Source organism: Jaculus jaculus, chromosome X (genome assembly GCF_020740685.1).
Source record: "Jaculus jaculus isolate mJacJac1 chromosome X, mJacJac1.mat.Y.cur, whole genome shotgun sequence".
Taxonomy (NCBI): domain Eukaryota; kingdom Metazoa; phylum Chordata; class Mammalia; order Rodentia; family Dipodidae; genus Jaculus; species Jaculus jaculus.
In genome coordinates this window covers 61,855,811-61,865,093 of record NC_059125.1, presented here as the reverse complement: position 1 = coordinate 61,865,093, position 9,283 = coordinate 61,855,811, and the positions used below count along the sequence as shown (strand labels likewise).

Genomic DNA, 9,283 nt, shown 5'->3' with positions numbered 1-9,283 from the left:
ATAGTTAAGATGGGACTTGATAGTAAACATGTACTTGTATAGTCTTTATAGTATGTAGTAAAATCCCCTGCCAAGAAAAGGAACCAAAAAGTTAGAAGATGTCTTCTAGCTTGGAACTTCTTATACTTTTTCCATTCATGAAAATTTTTCTGCTTGAGAAATTTTTACATTATTCTGGGTGTGGTGGTTTGAATGTGAAATGTGCCCCATAGCCTCATGCCTTTGTGATTAAGTCTCATACTCAGTTCTTAGCTGGTGCCAATTTGGAAGGTGGAACCTTGTTAGAGGAGGTGTGTCCTCAGGGGCAGACCTTGAGGTTTAGCCCAGTACCAAGCTCAGTACTTAGACTACTTCCATGCAGTTATGTGACATATTCCTGCTCCTGCATGTTTTCCCACTGTGATGAAGACTTCCCCTGTAACCTGTAAGCTTAAAATAAATCCTACCTCCCCATAAACTGCTTCTGGTTGGATATCTTGTCTCATCAATGAGAGGGTAACTGCAACACCAGGTATATAGTTATATAAAATAGGTACATAGATAAAACATTACTGATAATAAATTACAAATAGTTGTTTAATAAGAGTTTGCATACATACAATTTTATCATTTATTGAAGATAAAATCAAATTTGCATACTAAGGAATGTGCCCATTTATTTTTACTTTATTTTTATACTTTATCATGGTTGGATTTTTGGTATTGCAAGACTTAAAATCTCCAATTTTGGCTTTTTGGAGTTGATCAACATTATAATTTTATAATCATCAGTGCTGAGAAGGCTGCTGTGTACAAAATGACAGAGTTATGTTTAGGGCCATTTCAGAAATGGTTGGAAATTCTGTTCTAATCCCAAGCCAAAATTCATTTAATGATTTGTTTTATGGAATTCAAATCAGCAACTCAAACAGCAATTCTTTTTTTTTCCCCCAGGAGAGAGCATGAATGTAGTCCTCCATTACCACAAATTATGCAGTTGAGTTTCCCACATTTGGGGAAATCACAGGGGTCAGCATATCTGGAGTGCAACTGATAAGCCTCACTCTGGGAAAACCACCTTTGTGGTCATGGTGTCTCCCCTGCCAGGTAAATATAACAATTCTTTTTAAAAACATTTTTGACAACTTCCATACATTTAGGCAGTATAAAATGATCATCATTCCCTCTCACCACCACCCTCCTTTTCCTCATACCAAATCCCCCTCCACTGAATCCCTACTTCTTTCCAACTAGTCTCTCTTCTACTTTGATGTCATAATTTTCCATCTTTAAAAAAAATTAAACTTTTTAATTAATTAGTTTTGTATTCAGCAAATACAGTCAGTTTGGTACCATTATTAGGCTCATCCGTGACCTACCCCCTCTGCATTGGCCCCTCCTTATTGAGGTATATGGGTCGTGCATTGTGGAGTTATCCCTCAGTTATGGGTATGATAAATGTCTCTGGATATTATGACCCCACATGTGGCTCTGACATTCTTTCCACCCCCTCTTCCGCAAAATTTCCCTGAGCCATGTTGGGTTGATTTTTGGTCTGCTTCAGTGATGAGGTGTTGGGGGCCTCTGGGTCTCTGGATCTCTGATTTGGTAGGCGTAGATTTTTCCCTGTGTTGATCTCCTTCACCCTTGTGCTGGTATCTGGTTCACCAGGAAAACAGCACCCTTGCTTGTTTTGCCATTTTTTTCTTAGTTTCAGCCAGGGCCCTTTTGAAGTATGATGGGGTGGCTCTCTCCTTAGGATCTATATCTATCTGAAAAAGAGAAGCAGATTCTCCAACGGAGAGTAAGTTAGCACCAGGACAAATGAGATAACCCTTACTTTTTTATAGATAGTTTAATAGGTGTAGGCCCTCTTGTAGCCCACGATTGATGGTAGCTTGATAATGGAGAGCAGGCTTATGTTTGGGTATGGTCCTGACTTGTTTCCCAGCTCCAACTATAAGTCTAGTACCACTGAGGAGATCAGTTAGCCAAATCAAGAGCAGCTGGTTTCCCACCATGGCTGTGTGCCACTATTGCACTTGTGTGGGCATCACAACAGGTTATTTTCTGCTAAGTAGGTTAGATGCTTGAACAGATATTGGTCATTTTCCCCCAGTCACCCACCTAGCTGGCCAAGATGGCCACCGCCTAGCTGTGCTGCAGATCCAGGGGAAATAAAGGCAAGACATTAAGGGTTTATGGGGTCTTTTAGGGGAGAGAAATCTCCAATAGATTGCCAGTGGGAGGATACAGGGGGCGGCAGGGAATCGCTGATAATTTTCCATCTTATTTGTAGGTCTTGCATAGGCAGTGTCAGTCACTGTGAGGCCACGAATATCAAGGCCACTTTATATCTGGAAGACAGTATTGTAAACACTCCTCCCCTTCCTTTTGCTCTTATCTTCTTCTTTCTGTTGCTCCTGAAATGGTCCCTGAGCCTTGGAAGGCTGAACACACCAATGTCATTTCATCTGAGCACTTTGGTGAGTTTTGAGTCTTCCCAGTGGTCACTGACCTCTAAAAGGAGGAGCTTTTCTAACCAAAAGCTTGAGTAACATTAATATGTGGGCATAAACATAAGTATTTATAGGTCAGTTTGGTGGCATAATATATCCATTTAGCCAGACCAAAGTAGTAGTTTCCCTACTAGGGCATATGACTTTCTCAGCAGTAGGCTTTTGATTAGGTTTTCAGTACCAGACAGGAATTTCCTCCCATGGAGTGGGCCTGAAGTCCAATCAGAGAGAAGCTGTTTTCCCCCTTAACAAACATGCTAACATTGCACCAGTTGGTGATTTTGACCTGGCTGGCCAGTAGTAAAGCTTGCAGGGTCCACTGCTTGTTAAGACCCTTGGTAACTTTTCTCCCCTCTCAGGCTGCATTGGTCTTTCCAGTTAATAGCAATTCTTAAAATCAAACATTCTTCCTCTAAAAAAAAGCCAAAAATTTTCTAACTGACTAGATACCTACATGCTGAGAAATAATAGTAGGAAAATATGAAAAATTCTTTTCCCCATAATTAAACCATTATGTTTGTATAAGAGAAAAATACTTTATATGTATAGTAAAAACAATGCAATTTAAAACATATAGTAAATAATCTTGAAAATAAGCCCAGATGTTTCGGGCAGCGTGTTGCATGGCATGATGGTATGAGCCCTGCAAAGTGTGCACGTTGTGTTGACAATGAAGGTTGCAAGGAAGTTGGTGATGCAACAGGGTGAGCACTGCCAGGAGCCTCAGAGTCATTATATATTTGGTTTTTAACTCGGTTTTGGTATTTGTATATTTAGAAACCTTTTGCTGTTGTGAGTCCTTTTACAATCCCCATGTTCAGTCATGCCATCTGATATGGGGTCATAACCCACAGTTTAAGAAGCTATATTCATGTGAAACTATGTTCCAACTACAACAACATACCACATTATCTCTATATGCAAAATGACTTAAACCACAGTAAAAATGAAAACATGGGAGAAAATACACAGACTAAGCCTCCACCCCCTCCGACAAAAGTCCAGAAAACCATTTTCTGTTACTTTGGTTGTCTACTTGTTGCTCTAAGGGCTGGGGTTTTATTCTTTTGGAACAAATCGTTTAATGGGAGGATAGGCAATCTGTTTTTCACTCTACTAGTGTTTATTTTTATAATGTTAAGAGCCACGAATAAGCCTATAATTCTCAATATTTCAACTTCAAAAGGGAAATGTTATCTCTGATTCACCCTTTCAGAGATGAGAAAATTGTCACCTTCACTCTTACTCCCTTGATTTTTTTTGTTGTCCATTTTTTGTCCCTAACTATTTTAGATGGATTATGATTGCTGTTACAAAGCTTTTCTTTCAGAATTACATCTATCAAAGAGTCTCACTTTGAAAGGGCCCAGGCTCATTTTTGTAAGTGAATGGATAATTTTGTACTTTCAAGGAGCAGATAATTTCTATGTTGTTTAAATATTTCAGAGCAAAAAGAAGAGAAGAAACCATTCCGGGTTGGTTTTTGATTTTTGTTTGTTCATGTGTGTGTGTTGGGGGGTGGAATCTGAATGCAGGATCTCCTGCATGCTAGGCGAGCTCTTTTCCAATGAGCTCTATCCTCAGCCCTCTTTTTGCTTTTGATTTTAAGACAATGTCCCACTAAGATGCTCAGGCTGGCCTTAAACTCACCCTGGAGCTCAAGTTGGTCTTGAAATTGTGATCTTCTTGCCCAGTCTCATGAATGTTGGTATTACAGGTCTGCTACACCAGGCACAGATAGTTTTTTTTTTCTTTGCATTTTACACTTTTCTTTTTAAGATTATTATTTTTTATAATTTTAAAGTTAGCATAGAAAGTAATAGGTTTCATTATGACATTTTCATACATATGTCATTATGTTTTTTGCTTATACATCCCTTCCCTCATCCTCACTTGCCCACCCATTTTTTTTTCCCTTCCTCCCATAAAATAGTTCTCCCTTCTGCTTTCATGCCACATTAATTTCATTGTTGCAGTCAGGTTCTCATTGCTGGCAGAAATCGCCCTACCAGGAGCAGCTTGTGGGAAAAAGGTTTATTTTGGCTTAAAGGCTCTAGGGGGAAGCTCCATGATGGCAGGGGAAAATGATGGCATGAGCAGAAGGTGGACATCACTCACTGGCCAACATAAGGTGGACAATAGCAACAGGGGAGTGTGCCAAACATTAGCAAGAGGGAGTTGGCTATAATACCCGTAAGTCCACCCCCAACAATACATTGCCTCCTGGAGGTGTTAATTCTCGAAACTCCATCAGCTGGGAACCTAGCATTCAGATCACCTAAGTTTATGAGGGACACCCGAATCAAACCACTGTACTCTTTTTCCTCTCCTAGTTTTTTAAAATATTTTTTTCACTTCTAGGAATTTAAATGATAGAGTACTTACTTAGCAAACATGAAGCCCTAGTTTCAACTAAATTCCAGTACTGAAATATATACACACTTTCCATATTTTTTCACTTTTCTTACATAGTACATAGATAAGATTTTCTATTTAAAAATTTAATAAAATGGATTAAAAGGTGGCATAGGAAAAATGTAATGTTATTAAGTTTAAAAAATAAAGAAAATCTTTACACATGTACCTAAAGAAGTTTAAGGATATGCCATCTCAAAATATACTGAATTCGAATATTGGTTATTTCAAGATGAAATCTCCCAAGGAATTGTATTGAACATACTACAGTTAGGCTTGCTTTATAAAAATATTTTTTTTATTTATTTGAGAGAGGAAGAATGAGTATGGGCGTGCCATGACCTGCTGTCACTGCAAACAAACTCTGCATGTGCCACTTTGTGCATCTTGCTTTATGTGGCTGCTGAGAAATGGAACCCAGGCCATCAAGCTTTGCAAGCAAGTGCCCTTAACCACTGAGAAATCTCCTCTGCCCACTAAAGGCCCATCTTTTCTTATAGGGAGCAAGCCATAAAGATTCTTTTGAGAGACATAGCTGCCTCAAAGCTATGAAAGCAGCTTGGCTCACAGAGTCTGATCATCGGGGCCTTAGCAAACCTAAATTAATAAACCTACTCATTCTACTAACTATCTTAAAGTAGGTTTTTATATCCTCCATCTACCTCTTAGTGACATATTTAGGATTCATTTTAGTCTAGAAATGCATTTGTCCTGTTATTCTCTCAAAAATTTATGTTTCTGTCTAAAAATTATCAAAGTATTATGCTTTCTCATTACTTTGGACTTTATTAAGATTCCTATGTATATACAAACTGAATAAAATGTACATGTTTCTTTCATTAATAATCCTTCAATTATTTTGATTCCTAGATCCAACCAGAGTCAACCTAAGTTCTCAGGGGGGTTAGAAAATTTCTCTCTCACCTATACTACAACATAGATTAAGCCTTCAGAATATTAGGCTAAATAAACTAGGGCAGACACAGAAGGACAAACACTGTATGATTACACCTGTATGAGGTATCATTGAAATTCACAGAAATAAAAAGTGGAATGTTGGTCACTAGGGGATGGAGGAAGGACCAATGGAGAGTTAGTGAACTGCAATGGATACGAAAATAATTATTATGAGCCAGGCATAGTAGTGCACATCTGTAATCCCAGAATTTGGCTGATGAGGGGGTAGGAGGACCAGAAATTTAAGGATCATTTTGGTGATATAGTGAAAGCCTGGGCTATATGATACCCTGCTTCAAAAAACAAGACAAGACAAACAAAACAAGAAAAAGTAATTATTATGCTGTCCTTCTCCAGTAGATTTTAAGAATAAGGGCTGCAAGTGAAAATGGAGGTTTTCACCAAGAGACTGCTTTCCATATCAAACCACATAAAAGGGAAACAGCTAAACATAATATTCAAAGAAATCTAAGACAACATACTGCAGAGATAGCTGTACAACCAGGTTTATTGTGGAATTATTCACAATAGTCATGTTATGGAATCAGCCTAGGTGTTATTTAACAGATGAGTGGATAAAGAAAATGTGGCATGTGTTGCAGTTACTTTTATACTGGGGATAAAACATCGAAAATCTTATGCAAAGAAATGGTCTACTTTCAGCTTATAGTTTTGCAGGGAGGATTCATTATGGCAAGGAAAGCATGGCAGGAACAGACACATCTCCACATCAGGAGGGAGGAAGTATAGAGCGTGAGCTAAGTGTGGCAAGACTGCCCAAGGCCGGTCCCCATTTAACACAATTCTTCCAGCAAGGCTCCAACTTTCAAAGACTCCACCAGCTGAACATTAAGTATGAAGCTTAATCACAAACATACAAGGCTAAATAGGGCATTTTACATTCAAATCACCACATTATGCCCCTGGATCCCATAGAGTCATGACCATCTTATGATGCAGAATGAATTTTGTCCAAAAGTCCTCATAGTCTTTACCAGTCCCAACACCATTCAGAAATCCAAAGTCCAACATCTCTCCTGAAATTCAAAACCATTTCTTAACTGTAAGCCCTGCAAAATCAAAACACACATTACATACATTTTTTTAAAGATTTATTTATTTTATTTATCTATTTGAAAAAGAGGGAGAAAAAGAGAGAGAGAGGGCAAGAGAGAGAATGGGCATGCCAGGGCCTCCAGCCACTGCAAATGAATCCAAATGCATGTGCCATCTTGTACACCTGGATTGTGTGGGTACTAGAGAATCAAACCTGGGTCCTTAGGCTTCTCAGGCAAGCACCTTAACCAGTAAGCCATCTCTCCAGCCCTAGATTACGTACGCTTAACACATGGAAATACAGAGTAAACATTGTCATTCCACAAGGAGAAATGGAGGCATAGCAAGGAAAATTAAAGAATAAACAACAGGGCAAACATTAAATCCTGCAGTTTCATTTCTGACACATGGGACTCCTGGTGAAATCTACTGGGATTGCATAAAAGGCTTGGACAACTCCAACCCTCCAGCTATATTGCTTGATTCCCAGCCCATCAGCTTTCCTTGGTGCCCATTCCATATCCCTGGAACCTCCAAAATCCTGGGGTCTCTACTGCAATTCATGATTCTACTTTATAGCTCCATGTCACAGCCATGCATGGACCTCCATGCAGGGCCTTAACCTTGTCTCCCATCACCTACATACCTTCTCTAGCACTATGTGTACTTTATGATCCTCAATTTCCTGTATTTGTCATACTTCCAAAAAACTAGTACCAGGTAGTCAATAATGCCAAATGTGTTCATTCAGGGGAAATTAAGGAGCAAGAAGCTCCTTCACCATTCTTCCTTCAAACCTCCTCCCTTCAAAATAATTAATATTCTCACTAGCTTGGTTCTTTTTTTAATTTTTAATTTTTTTATTGACAACTTCTATACTTACAATAAACTATGACATTTCCCTCCCCTCCCCAACTTCCCCTACACAACTCTGCTCTCCATCATATATCCTCCCTCTCTTCATTAGTGTCTCTTTTATTTGGATGTCATCATCCTTTTCTCCTATTATTAGGGACTTATGAAGGTATTGCTAGGCCCTGCAAGGTCATGGAAATCGAGGCCAATTTCTGTCTGGACAGTTGCATTGTAAGAAGTGGTACCCTTCCTTTGGCTCTTACACTCTTTCTGCCACCTTTTCTGCAATGAATCCTGAGCCTTGGAGGGTGTGATAGAGATGTGTTAGTTCTGGACACTCCTCCATCACTTCTTAGCACTATGTTGCCTTTTGAGTCATCCCAGTGGTCACTGCCACCTGAAAAGAGAAGCTTCTCTAACCAAAAGTGAGAGTAGCATTAATATATGCATATTAGTGAACATAATATATGCATTTACCCAGATAAGAGCAGACTTTATACTCCTAAGGCTCATGACCTCCTCTGCCATAGGCTTTTGATTATGTTTTTAGCACCAGGCATGTTCTTTCCCATCAAGTGGGTCTCCAGTCCAATTAGAGAGCATTTAGTTTCCCTCAAAGCAGACATGCCACCATTGCACCTGTTCGGTCATTTGGCCTGTCTGGCAAAACTTGAGGGCTCCAGTGTCCACTGTTTCTACCGCTGATAACTTCTATCTCCCATAGGGTTGTATGCAGTACAGCTTTTTCCAACTTTCAGTTGGCTGGTCTACAGGGAGAAGGTTTCCTGCTCAGCACCAACTTGATTTCTCAGTGACTTTGCCCCTCAGGAATGTGAAGTCTTCAGCAATAGGGTCTTACCATCTGTTTCTTGTGGGAAACCAAGGGCCTTGACAATAGCCTGTAATGTTTGGGAGGTAACAGGGACCTCCTTCACCAACAACTCACTGGAAGATATCCTATCCCTGGCACTGGAAATTTTCTAGTAGCAATCTCTGGCTTTTGGATGTGCCATTATCCAAAGAAGTAGGCTTTCATATGTATTATTCAGAATATCTTGAATTTTGATTTAACCTCCCCCCACCCTTCTCTTATTCAATCTGTCAATCTCTTCCTCTGGCCTCCCTTAGGCCATCCCATTCCCTGTAATCTGTTCTTCTACATACATATATATATATATATATATATATATATATATATTCATAGAGATTTTAAATTTTTATTATTGATTTGTAAGGAGAGAGAAAAAATGAGAATGCCAGGGCCTCTGGCCACTGCAAACAATCTCCAATTCATGAGCCGCTCTGTGCATCTGGTTTTATATGTGTACTAGAGAATCAAACCTGGGCCATCAGGCTTTGCAAACAAGTGCCTTTAACAACTGAGCATCAAAGTACATGATATACATGAATGAAAATGTCTTTATAAAAAACATCACTATGTATGCATTAGTCAGGGGTCTCTAGAGGAACAGAACCAATTGAATGAACACATATCAAAAAAG

The 9,283-nt window shown here is 39.2% G+C and overlaps 1 non-coding gene across 1 annotated transcript; it reads right to left on the bottom strand.

The window, feature by feature from the left end:
* Positions 1-930: 930 nt before the first annotated feature.
* On the bottom strand, positions 931-1,094 carry LOC123456921. Its single transcript, XR_006634782.1, has one exon. It is a non-coding gene; the product is annotated as a U1 spliceosomal RNA (small nuclear RNA).
* Between the last annotated feature and the right edge of the window lie 8,189 nt (positions 1,095-9,283).